Source organism: Grammomys surdaster, unplaced genomic scaffold (genome assembly GCF_004785775.1).
Source record: "Grammomys surdaster isolate TR1022 unplaced genomic scaffold, NIH_TR_1.0 125368, whole genome shotgun sequence".
In the NCBI taxonomy this organism is placed as follows: Eukaryota; Metazoa; Chordata; class Mammalia; order Rodentia; family Muridae; genus Grammomys; species Grammomys surdaster.
Genome location: NW_021620240.1, coordinates 986,298 through 995,188, shown reverse-complemented (window position 1 = coordinate 995,188; position 8,891 = coordinate 986,298). Strand labels below are relative to the sequence as shown.

Sequence of the window (8,891 nt, the reverse complement as noted above, 5' to 3'; positions counted from 1 at the left end):
ATCTATCTATCTATCTATCTATCTATCTATCTATCTATCTATCTATCATTCATCTATCTATCTCTATGTCTCTACCTCCAGGAACTCGAACTGTGTTACCGAAGCCCGGGGGAATCCCAGCTCTTCTCTGAGATCTACGTTGGACACATGCGTTCAGAGATTAAGCTGCAAATCAGAGACAAGAGGCATATGAATCTCATATGGGAAGCCTTCCTGAAACCAGGTAAAATTAGTTTAAGACCAGAGACCCTAAGAGTTGAAGAAAGGCAATGATTAAGGAGAGGTGTATTATTATTTCTTGATGCCACAAAATAGATCAATCGTGTGGTTTTCTAGATCAATAAAAGGTGTCAGGAGAACAGTTTAAAGTATGATAATGTGTTAGTCAGCTCTTCACAGTTATAAAAAATATATGAAAAAAAAACTTTAGAAGACGAAAGTTTTCCTTTGATTCAAGGTCTTAGAACCAAGTTTCCATCTATAGTCAGCTGCCCCTGTCTCTTTGAGCCTGATGTGAAACAGGATTTCATGGAAGTGGGAGGAGAAGGAGAGAAGGCTGTTTGTGTGGTATCTCAAAAGGAAAAAGAAGGGGAGAGAGAGACAGAGAGAAAGATGAACTGGGAAAAAGAGGAGGAAGTGGAGGTAAGAAGATAAGAAGAGGAAGTCCATACACTACATTCTCTCTGAGACATGACCAGTGACTGTCCTCCTTCTCCAACTGTACACTTTTATGTGGTTCTCATTCTATTCTCAGTACTCACTCCATGATGAGAACATTGGTGTATGGCTTCATTCATAGACTCACACCCCTCAGGACAGTCACTCTTGAATACTGCTGCAGGACCAGTCCTTCAACACATGATCATTTTTTAGGAATGCATCATCACAAAGCACCACACGTCCTAAGCCACATTTTCTCAATCCTATATGGAATTTCTGCTCCCACTGCCCTGGAAGTGACAGATTGAGGTGCACAAAGATCTGGCTCCAGTTCACATAATAGCTCATGTTTACAGTGAAGGGATTTTGCCAACATTAGATACTCAATATTAAATCTAAACATAATATGTATTGATAAATTATTTTTAACAATTTTGTACTCACATATAATTCATTCTAGTCACTCCACCTTAAAAAAGTAAAAAAGCAAAAGAAAGAAAACTCCTCTCTTCTCTGCCTCCTACTCCTGCCAGCTCTACTTCTTTTCTATAAATCTCTTTATCACATTCAAAAGAGATTTCTTCGTCTCACAGAGTTTAACTTGGACCATCTGTGTGACCAAGAGTTTTGTACTATCCTGAAGAATCACAGAGTTTAATTTGGACCATCTGTGTGACAAAGAGTTTTGTACTATCCTGAAGAATATAGTGGTCTCACTAACATGTATACAGATAAAATTTTTACCTTCCCATATCCCATAATTTAATATTTGGCAGTAATTTAAAAAACAGTAAGTGTACTGTCCTGTGAGATGCTACCCCTTGGGTAGCTGATTGATAGACAAGCTCAACTAGTGAGGGTCCAGAGACAGGAAGTGTGGGTGCTATAAGTTCATGATAGCCATGGAAATATCCTGCTTATAAGAAAGCACTTCACAAGCCTTCTCCATACAGTATGTTACTGTACTCCCTCTAATTCTCCTTCCACAATGTTACTTAAGACTTAGTGAGGTGATATAAATGACTTAATTTCAGGGATGAGTATTTACCCATACTTTTTTTCTCAGCCTCCTTTATGGCCATAAGTATGTACAGTCACCTCCATTCACACCAAAGGAAGACTTTTCTGATGATGACTGAAAGTAACTTTTGTCTATGGTATAAACAGATATTTAGAAGGGCATTAGTACTATGTCCATTTAGATAAGCAGCAAGAGTAGCTTCTCAAGTGTCTAAGAGTTCTACAGACCTGGGTTGGTTTATTTGTTTTACAAGATTTATAATGCTAGCGATCAAGTCTACCTTTTGGAGTCAGAATCATGGAACTAGTTATTGATACCATCATGTTTGTGCCACTGTGCTGCAGAGGGACCACCTTGGCAGGTTGGTTTATGATCACAGAGACCACAGGTGGGTCAGACTGTTGTTGATGCCTTTGCTTCCTCAGCAGCCTGAGAGCTTAAAACAGGAAGAAAGCTTCCAACTCACCTTCAGCTAGAATTCTCTATACTGCATGTCTAAGAGGTGTGGTTTATTCAAAAATAATGCCTTATCTTCTAGTTCTTCTAGGAAACTAATCAGAGTGGCATAAGACTGTACTGTCTTAGGGACCTCCAGGACTTCCCTGCCTACAAATTCCAAAGGAGGTATCCCACATTTGAAATTAGGATTTTGTTTTGAATCTCATTACTTCTAGCATTTCCATTTCAAGCCTTGTTTGGTGTTTTTTATAGTTACCAAATATTAGGTTTCTAATCTACCTACATTTTACCAATCTCCTAGTGTCCTTTTTTCTGTTCCTTAGGTCAAATTCCATTTCTTGTTTTCTGGTTTCAGGAGGTCCAGAAGCTTCACATGTGCAATGTGTTCTTTACTTCTGGACATGAATTGTCTTGCTTGATATCTTTCCTAGTTTATACACCTATAATAATGCCATTTTCTTCACAGCTCAGTCAAATCCCATGGTATGAATGTGCCATATATCTGTTATCTAATCATCTGTTGATGGACATCTAAGCTGATTGCATTTTCTAGCTATTGGGAACAGAAGTACAAGGAGCATGGTTGTGTAATGTCTCCACTGTAGAATATAAATTTTGTTGTGTAGTGCCAAGGAAGTGTAAAGAACCTCCAAAAACAGACAGGGGCCAATCAAATGCAAATCACAACAGGGACTTTATTCAAGCTGGCTCAGATCCCTCAGCCCACCACTGTTGCACAGGATGGATGTGATGGAGAAGACACCGAATTTCTATAGGAGTAAGGCTTTATAGAAAGCAAGAAACAAGGGTGAGTTTTTCTAGCTTGGCAAGCATCTAATTGGAAACCTACTACGGCCTTTAGCATTATTGGCTGCTATTGAAAGTCTGACTATAAACTTCTTTTGCTTCCTTCTGCATTGGTGGTCATCACCAGGTGTGGGCTTGTTGGGAATTAAACTGGAAATGCTGGATTTGTTGGGAGAGATTAACCTGGAGACCCTGGTCTTGTTGGAGTTAGCTTAGAAACTGGAGCGAGGCTCCAGTTTTGTTGGGGGAATAACTTACAATCTAATGCTAGATACCAGCCTGATAGTTTATCTGAGTTCGAGTTCTCTAAACTGTAATCTGAATTTAAAAGGTTTGGCCTCTCAGTTTGATACATTACCAGGAGTGTAAGGCTGAGTTTTAGGGTAGTTCTAATTCTAGTTTTCAGGAACCTACATATTTATTTCCACACGGGCTGCTCTGGCATGAACTACTTCTGGAGTTGTTTAAGTTTTCTTTTTCCCATAGCCACTCCAACATTCATTATCAATTGTTTCCTTGATACTGGATATTGTCAAGGGATTAGAAGGAATCATAAGTAATTTTAACTTGTGATTTTCTAATAGCTAACTATTCCCTAGCCCTGTGTTTCCTCTTGTGATAATTCTCTTGTTACTCCTATGATCCCACCTTACAACTGGGTAAATTCTTGTTTAGGTTCCTGAGTTCCATGTATATTCTGGTAACAAATCCTTTGTGAGATGTTTTCTAGGAAACAGTCTTTCCTATTCTCACCTACATCTTTACTCACCTATGTTTTATTTGTTGTAGAGAACTGTTTCAGAGTGGTGAGATACAATTTGACAATTCCTCTAATGGTTTTACTTTCTGTGCTACTAGAGTCTTATTCAGGCAAATCCTAACTTATGCTACTATGTTGAAAACTACTCCCTATTTATTACTCTACCAGTTTCAGAGTTGATTCTTTCCTGTAAGTTTTAGATATTTTGCAATTGAATTTTAAAAGGTGACAAATAAACATATAGGTGAATTCATCCATATTTTACCATCTAGGTTTCCCAGTACCATTTCTTGACCATTGTCTTTTGCCCAGAGTATATTTTTGCCTTCTTCATCAGTCTCCAGACTGATGTGCTTGTATAGATTTATCTCAGTCCTCTATTCTATTCAATTAACCTGTGTGGTTGTTTTCTGCCAACACAGTGGCTGGTTTTAGTACCATGTCTGAAATATTAATTAGAAATGAGGTAGGAGGACACTTCCCACACACTTCTTTTGTTGACCATTACCTTAGACATGCTTTATCTCTAGTAGTTACACATGTATCTCAGAACTTTTCATCCTCTGTCAGTGAATTGTGTCTCTCGAATATTGATTGGGACTGCACTGAATATATAGAGTTCTTCTAATAGGCTGGCTACTTTCACAATATTGATTCTTCTAAGCGTTGTGCATAGATATCAAAGGTATTGGTCCATCTTCTAAGGCCTTCCTCACTTTATTACTTTAATAAATGTCTGATAGATAGTTTTTGTTGTACAGACCTTTCATTTCTTTGGTTAGGTATTCTGTACTTAATTTTGATTTGTTTGTAGGTCTTATTGTTTGTTATTTTAACTCATTCATATTTTCAAGATGACATAGACAAGTAAAAATAGTGGCACTTCTCAAGTGCATTAACAATACAGTTTCTAATCTATTCCCCACAATGCCAAAAACCAAGCTTCTCCAGTCAGTGACTCTGAGGATGACCAGTCCTTGTCAGTTGTCAAATAATGGTGGATCCTGAACCTGAGATGCTACAAAAAACTGCATATATATTCAAAGAAAAGTCTTTGCTCCTCCTTCACCTGGGTGCGCCATCGGGGGTGGGGAGGAATTGACCTGTACCAGAATCCTGCCAGGAATGGAACCTCACCCCAGCACTTACTCATCAGGCAGTCTTAGAGTATGACTTAACACATGACTCTGAACTTCTTCACATGTAACTGAAAAATCAGAATGAGTAATGAGCAAGAGGTTTGAAAAAGTAAAATGCTGTTCATACACATATTGTAGTGTGACCCTTAGCTGATAGAATCAAGTATGCTATTTTTCTTTATATTAAGCCAACATTTTCCCTGCTTTTTGGGGGACATGTGTGGTAGTTCTAGACAGTGTTTCTCTGTGTAAAAAGCCCAGGCTTTGAACTCACAGAGATCTACTTCCCTCAATCTTGAAAATGCTAGGATTAAAGACGTGTGCCACCATACCCAGCCCCCACATGTTTTTCTTAATTCTGTTCTTTGGGACTCATTAAGATCTATTCCTTTCCATATGGAAGTGTATTAAGATATTAGGAGATTATAATTGTGACCCACTTGTATCCCCATTATTACATCTTGGTTCTAAAACTCATGGTCACTCTGTCACTTTCTTCATTAGATGCTGCAGTTTATCTATAGCTCAGAATGCACCAAGAAGGTCCACCTAGCATGAATTGTATCCCATATCATCCTTTCTTCATACAAATGGAACCAGGGCTTCCAAATACTACAAGTCCATGAGCTGACTTCCATAAACTGTTAGAGATAGCTGATGTAGGTACCTCTCAATCCCTTGAGGCTTATTCATGAGCTACAGTTTATTAATCACATTCACATGTGGATGAAATTCATTCACTATTCTCCTGTGCTCTGTATTGCTTCATGTTAATTTTACCATCAAATCCAGGATACAATTTTGTCATTTATGAGTGTACAAAAAAACAAACAAAGACAAAAAGATGTTTTTTTTTTTTTACCAAAATGATTTAAGCCATCTCTCAAGAGACTTGATTGTTGTCCGAAAGGAATTCCATCAAGGATTAAAATTGAGTCTGAGGTCATGTGGGAGAAGTGCCTATTGCTCATTCCCAGGTCTATTCTCTCTATGATGATAGGCTAAGGCCTAAGATGCCCTGGATAACTGAGGAACTGTTCACCTTCCAGATTATATGAGAATGTCTGTAGTTCATTCTCAAAATCCCAAGCATCGGTAGGAGTTTCACAGAATGCACTGAGTGTTGATATGGACATCATTACAAATGAATGCTTCCTCTCTCTTTTCTTCCAGGAGACATCAGACATGCACTACCCAGGGTTTCTCCAGGTTAGTAAAAACTCTAAGAAGCCAGAGAAGCCAATACTATTCTGCTGGTATATAATTTGATCCTTGAGAGAAGGGCAGAAAGAAAGGAGGGAGCCTCAGTTTGCAAACCTCACCAGAGTATAGGAGAGGCTTATGCTCAAGCAGAGTTCCTCTCACTCACCTTGATGCTTACCATGGTGACAACACCTCTACTCACACCAAACTGAATACCCCAGCAAGAACCCCACCTCCTGGTTATGCAGAGTGTCATACTGATACCTTGCCTCAAGAATATAATGCTATTTTCCTACTGGCCTTCCAGAGGGAAAAGGGAGCCAGGGGGTACAGAAGAAAAGATCATGTTTTATTGCCCTGAGTGTCACAGAACCTCGGTATTCTGAAAAAAGCTTGCTAGTACTGGAAGAAGTGAATCAGGAGTTAAGCAGAAGCAAGAGGGTAGCAAAAAAGGCAAGAAGTGGGCAGCCAGTCAGAAACCCAGAAGGAGCATTTCCTTTCTTAGTGCCTTTCTCATCTTTATCCTTAGAAGCTCCTTACTTGCTACATTTTGTGGACCAGCATCGGGAGCAGCTGGTGGCCCGAGTGACATCAGTGGATCCTCTTTTGGACAAGCTGCATAATCTGGTGCTGAGTGAAGATTCCTATGAGGCAGTGCGGGCTGAGACCACAAACCAAGACAAGATGAGGAAGCTCTTCAGCTTCAGCCGATCCTGGAGTCGAGCCTGCAAAGACCAGTTCTACCAAGCTCTGAAGGAGATCCATCCTCACTTGATCATGGACCTCTCTGAGAAGTCACTCGGTATCTTTTTGAGATCCTGACATCTTAGTGGCTGAAGGGTTTGCATTCTCCTTAGAGTCCCCACTCTACCTGAACTTCCTTTGGCCCTTTGTTTCTCCATCTGTAACCAGTGGCCATGTGAGTTTCCTATCTGATAGCACTGTTTCCAAGATACCAATTGGGGATCCACATGCTCTCCCTTGGCTTCCCCAGACAAATGGTCATGTCAGTTGAGCAACTCAGGAAAAAAAAAAAAAAAACAATGGGGCCAAAAAGTCTATTCAGGTCTTCTCCACCCTGCTCTGATGATCAAAGTGACTACCCTCAAGCCAACCTGACCCACCATGATACAAGCAGGACTGGGGTTCCTGAGTATTGAAACAAAGAGATAATAGTTCTCCCTGGAAAGAAAATGTCTTATGAATAGGAAAGAAAGGGGGCTTTTAAAATACATGTTGTTCCTCAGATGTTTTATTGCCCTGAGTTTCACAGAACCTTGGTATTCTGAAAATAGCTTGCTAGTACTGGAAGAAGTGAATAAGGAGTTAAGCAGAAGCAAGAGGGTAGTATGCTTCATTATTGCTGGTATAACAGTTTTAATTACATTAATTTCTAGCACCACTGCTTCTGCAAATGCTTCGACACAAGAAGTTAAGACAGCTACTTTGTCAATCATTTAACAAAAAATGTTACTAATGTGTTTAATATACAAGATGATTTTGATAGGCATTTGGAAGAAAGAATTGATACTTTTTATCCTATTCAAATTATTGGAAGGAGGTTCAGAGTTTAAGAGGAAGGAGCCATCTTGAGTGAGTGTCGTGCCAAATACCATTGGATTCATGTTAGTTCTAAAATTTACAGTGGTATCATTATAATTAGGAAAAGGTTTAAAGACACTTGCAGTGTATTTGGGATAATTCTCACACCTCTCTGGATGTTTAATCTTTGCATAGTGAGCTTATGAATTTCAAGAATGCTGCTATGCTGAGTGTTGATGTGGTAGATATTCCAGATAAAATTACCCATGATCTGAGGTCAGTATTTCTATTTTGGTCAAGCTTCAAGAATAGCATATATAGCTTAATCGTGCTAGCCCTTTTTGTCCTGGAATACTTTTATTCCTGCCCATTTTGTTAATGTTTGTCTTTAACAACATCAACATGTTGGCAGCCAAAGTCCATGGCTTGAACTGAAAATGGACCCCCAGACAGAGTTATTAATTTAAAAGGTTCCAAGCCAAGAACAGGTAAGATTCTGCACAGAGCCTTACCAACCTAAGACAGAGATGCATTGCTTTTGATAATGCATATTCCATTACAGGTAAGGAAGGCATTCTTGTCAGAACAACCTAAGATATGCTAAGTCTTGTTTATGAAATAAAAAAGGGGGTGGAGAGCTTTTGAAGCTGCTTGACAAGAATCTGACATGGGCCATAGACAAGGAAACGGGCTGTTTGGCAGGAATATGATATTGGCCAAGGACAAGGAAGTGGACTTCAGGCAGGAATCTGACATTAGGCTAGGACAAAGAAGTAGTTTCAGGCAGGAATCTAAATTTTAGACTAGAACAAGGAAGTAGGATTCAGACATGAAAATATCTTTGGGCTAGCACAGGGAAGTTGGATCAGATATTTTGGTCCTGATAAGCCTGATAAGCCCCTAAAAACAGTGATCATAGGAGTGTTCACAGAATTTTGTTTATTGGCTTGCTTGTTCTTTAACTATTTGTGTTTATTGTCTTACTTATTTCTTGACTATTTGCATATATTATATTGCTAGTTCCTCAACCTAGAACTGACCTTAATACTTGCACGTAATTAAAATGGTATAAAAGCAAAAAGGAGGAGGGGAAATGGGATAGGGGGTTTCTAAGATTGGGAAATGGGGAAAGGGTAAGGCATCAGAAATGTAAATAAATAAAATAGCCAATAAAAAAATAAAAGTAAATATACAAATAAATAAAATGCATGTCTGGTCAAACAAATGTAGAGAAGTCACATTATGCAACATGGGACTCAATGACAGAAGCACCTCAGATTCAGTGCACATTGTAAATTAA

At 39.0% G+C, this 8,891-nt stretch overlaps 1 pseudogene; it reads left to right on the top strand.

The window, feature by feature from the left end:
- The window catches only part of LOC114637676, a 49,246-nt pseudogene extending 42,375 nt beyond the window's left edge, over positions 1-6,871 (top strand).
- The last annotated feature ends 2,020 nt before the right edge of the window (positions 6,872-8,891 follow it).